The following is a 10,147-nucleotide window of genomic DNA, read 5'->3' on the forward strand; positions in this document are numbered from 1 at the left end:
AAAATTACCATAATGACAGGATCCCCAATTAAAACTTCAAAAAAAGGCAACTATGATCTTATAGACAACAATCTCTCATCCCTTGATTGGCATATTCTATTCACTGGATGCAATACTGTTGAAGACCATTACAACATAATTTTACTTGAAGTCAAAAGAGCCTTCAAACTATATGTACCAATAACAACTCCCAAACCAGGAAAAAACAAACTACCCATAACAATAAGGAAGCTCCAATCCAAAAATAAATCACTTTGGTGGAAAAACAAATCTGGTCATATTGCCAACTTTAAAAGCTGATACAAAAATTTATTCAGATAAAGACTGAATGACCAATTATCACATTAAGCAAGAGGTAAACCTTCTATGCACCAATTCTACCCACGCTTTCTACAATTTTGTAAACAACAAACTATCCCACCCCTGAAAGGACCTAATGGTAAAGACTGCAACGATGACACCATTAAAGCCAACCTCTTTAACACATTCTTTGGCTCAGTATTTGTAAGCAATGGATCATGCCCAATATTTCCAAGTCGAACCACAGACAACTACAATGATCTAATACATATCAATTTTACAGAAGACAATGTTGAATCTAAAACCATCTCTATCTATTGGACCGGATGGAATATGTGCCTACTTCCTAAAAAAGCTATCCACTGCCAAAGCAGAACCTCTAAGCATAATCTTTGAAAAATCTTTCAGGACCAGCTCCTTGCCAAAACTATGGTCACTAGCCACGGTCAACCCCATCTTCAAAAAGGGGGACCTCAGCCTTGTTGAAAATTACAGACCAATCTCTTTATGCTGAGCCACCTGTAAAGTCATGGAATCAGTTATTAACCAATCCATTATCCTCCACTTAGAGACAAACAACCTACTCTCTAACAAACAATTTGGTTTCAAAAAAAAACTATGTTGTAATCTGCACCTCTTACACTGCAAAACATATAGACGACACAATTTGATCAGAGCAAAGCAATTGACGCAATTTACATAGACTTCTGTAAAGCCTTTGATTCAGTGGTACACGACAAACTACTCCTAAAATTAAATCTTATGGTATCTCTGGACAACTGCATAACTGGATAGAAGCATTCCTGTCGAACAGACAACAAATGGTCAAAATTGGGAGTGTCCTATCAAATCCTGTACCTGTCAACAGTGGTGTCCCCCAAGGCAGTCTTCTAGGACCAACTCTCTTCATACTCTACATAAATGACCTCTGTGATCATACACTGCTCAAAAAAATAAAGGGAACACTTAAACAACACAATGGAACTCTAAGTCAATCACACTTCTGTGAAATCAAACTGTCCACTTAGGTAGCAACACTGATTGACAATCAATTTCACATGCTGTTGTGCAAATGGAATAGACAACAAGTGGAAAGCTTAGGCAGGTAGCAAGACACCCCTAATATAGGAATAGTTCTGCAGGTGGTGACTGCAGACCACTTCTCAGTTCCTATGCTTTCTGGCTGATGGTGTGGTCACTTTTGAATGCTGGCGGTGCTTTCACTCTAGTGGTAGCATGAGACGGAGTCTATAACCCACACAAGTGGCTCAGGTAGTGCAGCTCATCCAGGATGGCACATCAATGCGAGCTGTGGCAAGAAGATTTGCTGTGTCTGTCAGCTAGTGTCCAGAGCATGGAGGTGCTACCAGGAGACAGGCCAGTACATCAGGACACATGGAGGAGGCCGTAGGAGGACAACAACTCAGCATCAGGACCGCTACCTCTACCTTTGTGCAAGGCGAGACTGGAGGAGCACTGTCAGAGCCCTGCAAAATGACCTCCAGCGGGCCACAAATGTGCATGTGGCTGCTCAAACGGTCAGAAACAGACTCCATGAGGGTGGTATGAGGGCCCAACGTCCACAGGTGGTGGTTGTGCTTACAGCCCAACACCGTGCAGGACGTTTGGCATTTGCCAGAGAACATCAAGATTGGCAAATTCGCCACTGGCACCCTGTGCTCTTCACAGATGAAAGCAGGTTCACACTGAGCACATGTGACAGACATGACAGGGTCTGGAGACGCCATGAAGAACGTTCTGCTGCCTGCAACATCCTCCAACATGACCGGTTTGGCAGTAGATCAGTAATGGTGTGGGGTGGCATTTCTTTAGGGAGCCGCACAGCTCTCCATGTGCTCGCCAGAGGTAGCCTGACTACCATTAGGTACCGAGATGAAATCCTCAGACCCCTTGTGAGACCATATGCTGGTGCGGTTGGCCCTGGGTTCCTCCTAATGCACGACAATGCTAGACCTTATGTGGCTGGAGTGTGTCAGCAGTTCCTGCAAGATGAAGGCATTGATGCTATGGACTGACCCTCCTGTTCCCCAGACCTGAATCCAATTGAGCACATCTGGGACATCATGTCTTGCTCCATCCACCAATGCCACATTGCACCAAAGACTGTCCAGGAGTTTGGGGATGCTTTAGTCCAGGTGTGGGAGGAGATCCCTCAGGAGACCAACCGCCATCTCATCAGGAGCATTCCCAGGCATTGTAGGGAGGTCATACAGGCACGTGGAGGCCGCACATACTACTGAGCCTCATTTTGACTTGTTTTAAGGACATTACATCAAAGTTGGATCAGCCTGTAGTGTTTTTTTCCACTTTAATTTTGAGCTTAACTCCAAATCCAGACCTCCATGGGTTGCTAAATTTGATTTCCATTGATAATTTTTGTGTGAGTTTGTTGTCAGCACATTCAACTATGTAATGAACAACATATTGAATGAGAATATTTCATTCATTCAGACCTAGGATGTTTTATTTTTGCGTTCCCTTTATTTTTTTGAGCAGTGCAACTGCATTCTTTTTGCTGATGATGTAAAGCTATTCAACATCATCGATAATACTGCTACCCTTCAAAAAGACCTCAACTATGTATCAGAATGGTCAAACAAATGGCAACTTCAAATCTCAATGAATAAATGCTCTGTCTTGCATATTGGCAAAAAAAGTCAGAAAATAAAATACAAGCTGAATAGTCAAGACCTTGTTGATGATCCAAATTCTGTCATGGACCTTGGAGTACTCATCTCTAATGATCTAAGTGCTAGAGCCCACTGTAACTACATAGCCAAAAAAGGCATTAAGAGTTTTTAACCTAATCTTATGTAGCTTTTTCTCTGGTAATATTACCACTATATACCACTTCTCTGGTAATATTATCACTATAAACTAGAGCATACAAAACATTTGCTAGACCAATACTTGAATACAGCTTATCAGTCTGGAACCTGCATTGCGTATCTGATATTAGCACAGTTGAGAAAGTCCAGAAATATTTCACAAGAAGAGTTCTCCACTCCTCTACTTGTTGCAGAATACCTTATGCCACCAGACTTGAAATTCTAGACCTAGAAAAACCGAGAACTATGCTGCCTTCGGTCCGATCTAAGTATAGTGCATAAAGTTATATATTGCAATGTTCTACCTGTCAATGAATACTTTACCACAACAATACAAGAGCAAACTCATACAAGACAAGATACAAACTCAAGGTAAACTGCACCAAACTTGACTGCAGGAAATATAACTTCAGCAACAGAGTGGTCAATGTCTGGAATATTCTACATGACTCTGTAGTTTCTTCCCCAAACCCCAAAAACTTTAATCTTACTGTCTACTATTGACTTCACCCCTTTCCTAAGAGGTCTTTAGGGGGTGTGCATAAGCGCATAAACATGCATACTGTCCCTGTCCTATTGTTTCTTTTTTTCTTATCCGTATCCATTTCATGTATTCCTAACCATGTTTATACTTATACCTGTTATCTAATAATCACTTGACAAAATAAATAAAATAAAATAAATAAAAATAAATGAAGGCACTCAAAACCAGATAAGAAGGAAGAGTGGAACTTTTTCTGTTCATCTAGTCTAGATTCCTTACTCGAGGTAGAATGTTAGCATGCTACAATATTCATCTAAGGAATAAGGAATTTGAAGTTGGTAATGATCTCTGTCTCTGTATCTCCCTCCCTCCATTCTTCTCCTTCTTGATTTCTGGTAGTTGCCTGAATAAGTCGCTGCATTTTTTTTTTAGCAAGATTGTAGAAGTGGTGTGCCCTTTGCTACTTCCTAGGGCTGATGGTGAGTGATTGGCCCAAGGTCACTAGACGCTTTTATGGGAAGCCAAGTATCTTAACCATTATGCCAAACTGTCTCTCTGTTCATTGTTTATCAAACTTTTTTTTAACAATAGAAATGACATCTAAGTCAGCAAAATATCCTTCTGTGAACCTTGCTTTAACTGTTGTAAAAATGGAGCTGGAAAATACGAAGAAATGGATCTAGGATAGTTGACAGATCATTTTTTAAAAGTAGATCTATCTATGTGGAGCAGGTTTCTGCTCTATATATTAGTGCAGGAGGTCTGTTTATGTTCAGTTGGCAACATGAAGCTGAATTCTCTTTAATGGGTGAATACATTTTCTTGCAGCGAAAGAAAAAAAAATATAACATCTGTTTCTTTGGGGATTGGGCACTTTATTAAATATGTCTGTTTGTGAGATATTGGTTTTCATTCCTTACAGCTAATACTTCTGGATAGCTTAAATATATCTATTTCAGATTTTCTTCCAGGTTTTATTAAAACCTGTTTTCATTATAGAAACATTCAAAAAAAGTAGAAAGCCTATTTTTGACATTTTTAGGACAATTTTACACAGGGACCTGATTTCCTTCTCTCTCTCTTCCCCTGTCCCTCCCTCCATCCCTCCCTCCTTCTCTCTCCCTTTCTCTCCCCTCCCTGTCTTCTTTTCTTTGCCTTTTATCCTAGCTTTACAAGTTCATTGCTTTTGATGTTGTTGATGGTTAATAAATAATCATTAAATTATAGTGGACTGTGTGCTTTCTTTTATGTGGATATGCTGACTGGAAGCATGCTGGGTGCAAACCAAATTGAAAATTACCCATAGCAATTTTTCAACATTTCCCTCCGTGCCATTTAAACTGCTCCTGCCCTCTGTTTATGGGGCTCTGATTCTCAGCCAGATTGTCACAATCTGACAAGTGAAGAACTGAATTGGATCTAAGACATGATTTTGATAGTCTATCAGTCCTAAGGGACATATTGAACTGGTACTGTCCTGTAAGGATGGAAAAGTAACCTGTATGAAAAAATGTAGTCTGAGTGGAAGCAAGCAAGCAAACAGTTTTCTTTCTAGAAAAAGAAAAGGAATTTGTCACCTTTCTAATCTGCATACAGCACATTTCTCCATGATGGAATAATACTCCATAGTTTTGCCACAGAGAAAAGCTGTTCTCCATGCAAGTCTAATCAGCTTCCTACCAGCTTTCCTTATTCAAATGAACTAAGCATCAAATAATATTTGTAGTACAATTACTATTCTTCAATTCCTCAGCCAGGAAAAAAAAAAACCCTCATCATAGCAATTGTCTGGGTATATAGATCTCTGACTTTGAAAAAATTGGCTGCTTGCTCCCAAACAATTATTCTGAATGTACTCTTTAGCAATATCATATATCTATCAGAATTTATCAGCCATTTATCCTGCTTATTTCCATTAATCTGGACTTTAAACTTGAAATATTTTAAAAAATAATTTGGTCCCTGAAGTTATCCACTACTTGTCTTTAATACCGTCCTTGGGTTTAACTCCTTAATGAAAGGGGGGAAAATGATAGTACTCATTTAGATAGCATAATTTTTTATTCAGCAGTTATTTTCAGAAAATCATTATTTAAAAAACAAAACATAGTTACATGGATTTTGGATAGTTATTTCCTAAATGCATATAGTTATATTTAAATGCTAAGACTTATTTTTTTAATATGTAACATTATTAATATAATATTAATTTACTATACAAATTTCACAATACATACCCAGCATTCCCAAATAAACAACATTTGGCATGGTTTACTAAATCATAAAGTGTAGCTGATGCTATGAATTCAATTGCATCTTGGCAGGGTCTGATAATTTTATGTAAAGACTTCTATGTCTGGTTTCTTTTACATTCCTATAATTCATAAACAGACTTGTTCATAATTTAGCTTAACAATAGTAAATCATATTCCCAATATCTAAAAAACTAAATACTTTTGATTTTTCTGCAAAAAAAGGCAGGACATGATAGGGGTTCTTTGTGTAGTGTTGAAAATCTGATGTCTTGCAAGGGCAGCAGCAATGCAGAATGACAATTGTATGCCCTACGAGTATCATATAACTGGGGTAATACACACACACACACACACACACACACACACACACACAAACAGAGATATGGGGGGGGGCAGGGAGGGTATCACTAGATGTAAAGTATCTACTTAGTTATGTAGTTCTCACTCTTAAATATCTCCAGTAAGTCAAATCTAAAATAAACATAGTTCTAAAACCTAATATGCATGTTCAGAACAACCTGATTTCTAAAACTCTACTCATGTCACTTATGGATTATTCTACTTCAGGAGCATTGTATCTAAGCAAATATATCCAGTCTGATACAAATCAACATTTTCATTCCTGTGGATGAGAAAATAGGAAAAAGCAGATAATTTGAAGCTTTTGCCTACATCTTCTTAGAGCTAACTAAAGAAAGGATATAGATGGTATACACTCTTGTCTGTTTATATCACATCAACACAAAAGCCCAGTTCACACAGGCAATTTCCTAGCAGGTCAAAGAATTCTATGATTCAAATAACTCGCTTCCCATATTCCAAACCACCTTCTTCCCCCCATACACACAAAAAGAATAGGATATTTTGACAAGGGAGGAAAAAAAACCTTCGAGTCACAGAGGCAGTCACCTCTAATTTATATTAAGTCTAAAATCTATAGTGGAAATTATACTTTATGTGGTGAAACGAGATGAGAGGGTCACGTTTACTAGGTTGGAATCTTTTTATTTCCCACAGAGCTGAATAGCTCTGTGCTCTCTTTCTCATCTAAGTTCAAGTTCATGCCTTCAAAGGCCAATGTACATCTATGAGGCCTCTATTTAGCAGATGTGCTGTTTTATCAAAGAAATAAAATCTCACTGCCTTCAGATGTCCTACCTCAACAGTGCATACATCTACTGTGTGAATTATTTTCTTGTGTGACTCCTTTTGTCCAGCAAACTTTGAGACAGTTTCTCTTCAATGCATCTGACTTGAAATGCTCACACAAAGTGGCTCTCTAGCCTGTTACAATTAATGTTCTGTGTTGAATTTAGAGGTGAAAAGTTTTAGAAATTAATGGCTCAAAGACAGAACAGTTTCATAGAAGGCTTAAATTAAAAGCTACTGATGTTGCAAAAGCCCAGCTCCAAGACTATGGCTCATCTTTATAGTTAATGTTTTTATAAATCTCATTTACTATTAAAAGTTAAGTACAGGTAAAAGTTAAAGCTATATATAGAAACATGCAATTAAAAAAAAGGTTTAAAAGTCAGCTGTAAACCCCACATCCAAAATACAATAGAAACCTACATTAAACTATTTTTTTAAAAAAAGTCAGAAAGCATGACTATATGAATTAAAACCAAGATTAAAATGGTTCTGAAAAGCATCAGATAACACTCTCTGGTATTCCGTTATAAAGGTATTTAATGAAAATAAAATATTTTTAATTGGGTGGAATAACCAAAATAAATATCTTCACACTTATATTTTTATCAGTATATATTTTATTTTCTAAGTAAGCATATCTGGGATGAGGCAAATGACCCCATCCATGAGTGTTTTACAATATGGGAAAAAGGATGGGAGGTTAAAAAAATTAAGATGGTGGTTATTACCATGCAAATGAAGCCTTACCGTTTCTTCACATCAGCATGTAGAGTCATTTTGGTAACCACAATTCAAGATCTTGCTTATTTTCTGAAGATTCTATTGCTACAGAGCTATACCAAGAATGCCACCAAAAAAAAAAAAAGGGGGGGGGATAAATCCAGTAGCCAATGTTCCCCTACTATGATGTCCAAAATGAGAAAGAACAGGATGATCACAAATCTTCAGCTTGTTGGTAACCATTGTACATAATTGGCAAGGATGTGGAAAGGGTTGGTAGTTTTAAATTTCTGGGCACTTATACCTCAGGGGATCTCTCATGGGCTATGAATGCTAACATGCTTGTGAAGAAGGCACAGAAGAGGCTTCCTGGGCACTCTCAGGAAGATAAATCTACTTCTCAGATAAATCTCAGCATCTACTTCTGTCCTACTACTGCTGCACCATTGAGTGTCCTGACATATAGCATTTTTGCATGGTATGGGAACAGCTCTGTAGCAGACAAAAAAGCTCTACAGAAAATCATTAAAACTGCCCAGAATATCATCAGGCTCCAGCTACCAGCTCTGGATGAAATCTTTGTATCTCACTGTTTGAGGAAGTTGCACAACTTTCTCAGAGATACTTCCCATCCTGCTTACAATCTTTTTGAACTGTTGCCTTCTGGCAGAAGATACAGAACAATTAAAACTTGGACCACATGTTTTCTGAACAGTTTTTATCCCAGAGCTATAATCGCACTTAACAATGAACTTAAGGATCACCATCAGTGAGCTGTTGGACAGTATGACTTGGTCTGTTGTGTGGATGCTTGTGTGTTTTTAGCGGTTGGGGAATTTTGGCAGATGGGGGAGTGCTTGGCGATTGTCATGTGTGTGTGCATGTTGGGTCTGGTCTCTGGGTATTAGGTGAATTTCATTATATGTATACTGTGTATATACATACAATGACAATAAAGAATTAAAAAAATAACAGAAGAGAACAGAAGAGGGAGCTGGAGTAAGCCAACTTCACTGTTGGTAATTCTACTCCCTCTTCTACTCTTTAGTATTACCATCTTTCTCTGCTCTGGGAAGGCCAGGCACATCTGAGTAGTTCAACCACTGCCATATTGCCAGTTGCCAGGGCTACCAATTCTTATATAATGCTGTTAATATCAGTTATGTATGTAGATTGCATTGGGAAAAATAAAGTTCAAGCCATTAAGAAACAAGAAAGGGGAAAAATGAACTGAGAGGAAGTAACAACTAGAAGTTTTTCTTCCCAAAATGTTTTAGTTCACTAAATGATCTAATATCAAGGGTAATATTAAGCCAAGGGGCAATTTGAACAGTTGTAAAGCTAGTGATTGTTCTTGTTCCCAATGCTCCTTTTTCCTTCATAAGTCTTTTCTGAGCAACTATTTCAATTGTGAATACCAGAAACATAATGGTAATAATGGAATAATAATAATATTAATGTTGGGATAATGACTGGAAAATTTGGAAGTTGAGTTAAGAATCAGTTCCACAATATTCTTTTGAAAAAATATCTCTTTTGGAATAAAAATAAGGTAAAATACAATTTTCTTGCATTCAACCTCTTCTTCTGCCTCCTTTGGCTTCCCAGTTTCTTATTCCTCAGGCATCAAAACTGGACAAATGAACTTTCCCAACTGTATTTTTCCCACTTTCATTGTATTTTTCTTGCCTTTTCTCAGATTTTACCCTTTCATTTCTAAGTTCCTCTCAGGAGTATCATGTGAAGGATGAAAGTAAAGAGAAGTGCTTGCTGCTTTCTTTTTTGTCTTCTACAAGGTTCACAATCCCAGATGGTAATCAGCAATTCTTCTTTGTTTTTCAGCAAAGCCCTTGCAATCACACTTTCTTCTAAAGGCCATCCTCCAGAGACCTGTCTAAGATACTTATGAGCAGTCAAGCCTGCCTGAGAGGGTGATAAGGTGAGTAGCTGTGATAATGGATTGGAAAATGGCAGGACTAGTCATGAAATATTGTAGTGCTTTAAGTCATGCTTGGACTGTACTGTGTTTATTAAATGTAATTGTTTTTGTAATCATGGGTGGGCAGCTGCTACTTTTAAGAAATCTTATTCTTTATTGGTTTGCTTATTGAAAAGTTTCTGACCCTGAGTTATCCAGAGCCAATCAAGATGGAATTGAAGTACTTAATCTGTGATTCTAGAAATAATATTGACTCATAAAAACAACTCTTTGAAAAAGAGATTCCATTTTCTGTATTTCTGCTCACTCTAAGCCAAACAAGCAAAAGACAAGATTGTCAACATAATATTTTACAGAGACTTTCCCGCGTCTTTTAAGCAATGCTTAAATATATAACAAATATTGCTGTTTCTAACTCACAAATACAATATACAAGGTGAACTTTATC

At 37.6% G+C, this 10,147-nt stretch overlaps 1 long non-coding RNA gene across 1 annotated transcript in view; it reads left to right on the forward strand.

Moving 5' to 3' along the window:
* LOC148127340 (uncharacterized) overlaps positions 1–9,700 on the forward strand; it is a 64,655-nt gene extending 54,955 nt beyond the window's left edge. The window contains exon 3 of the long non-coding RNA XR_015741504.1: positions 9,603–9,700. This is a non-coding gene — a long non-coding RNA (uncharacterized LOC148127340). The remainder of the gene's footprint in view (positions 1–9,602) is intronic.
* Positions 9,701–10,147: the final 447 nt, after the last annotated feature.

Source organism: Pseudonaja textilis, chromosome 2 (assembly GCF_049901715.1).
Source record: "Pseudonaja textilis isolate UNSWEBS1 chromosome 2, rPseTex1.2, whole genome shotgun sequence".
NCBI lineage: Eukaryota > Metazoa > Chordata > Lepidosauria > Squamata > Elapidae > Pseudonaja > Pseudonaja textilis.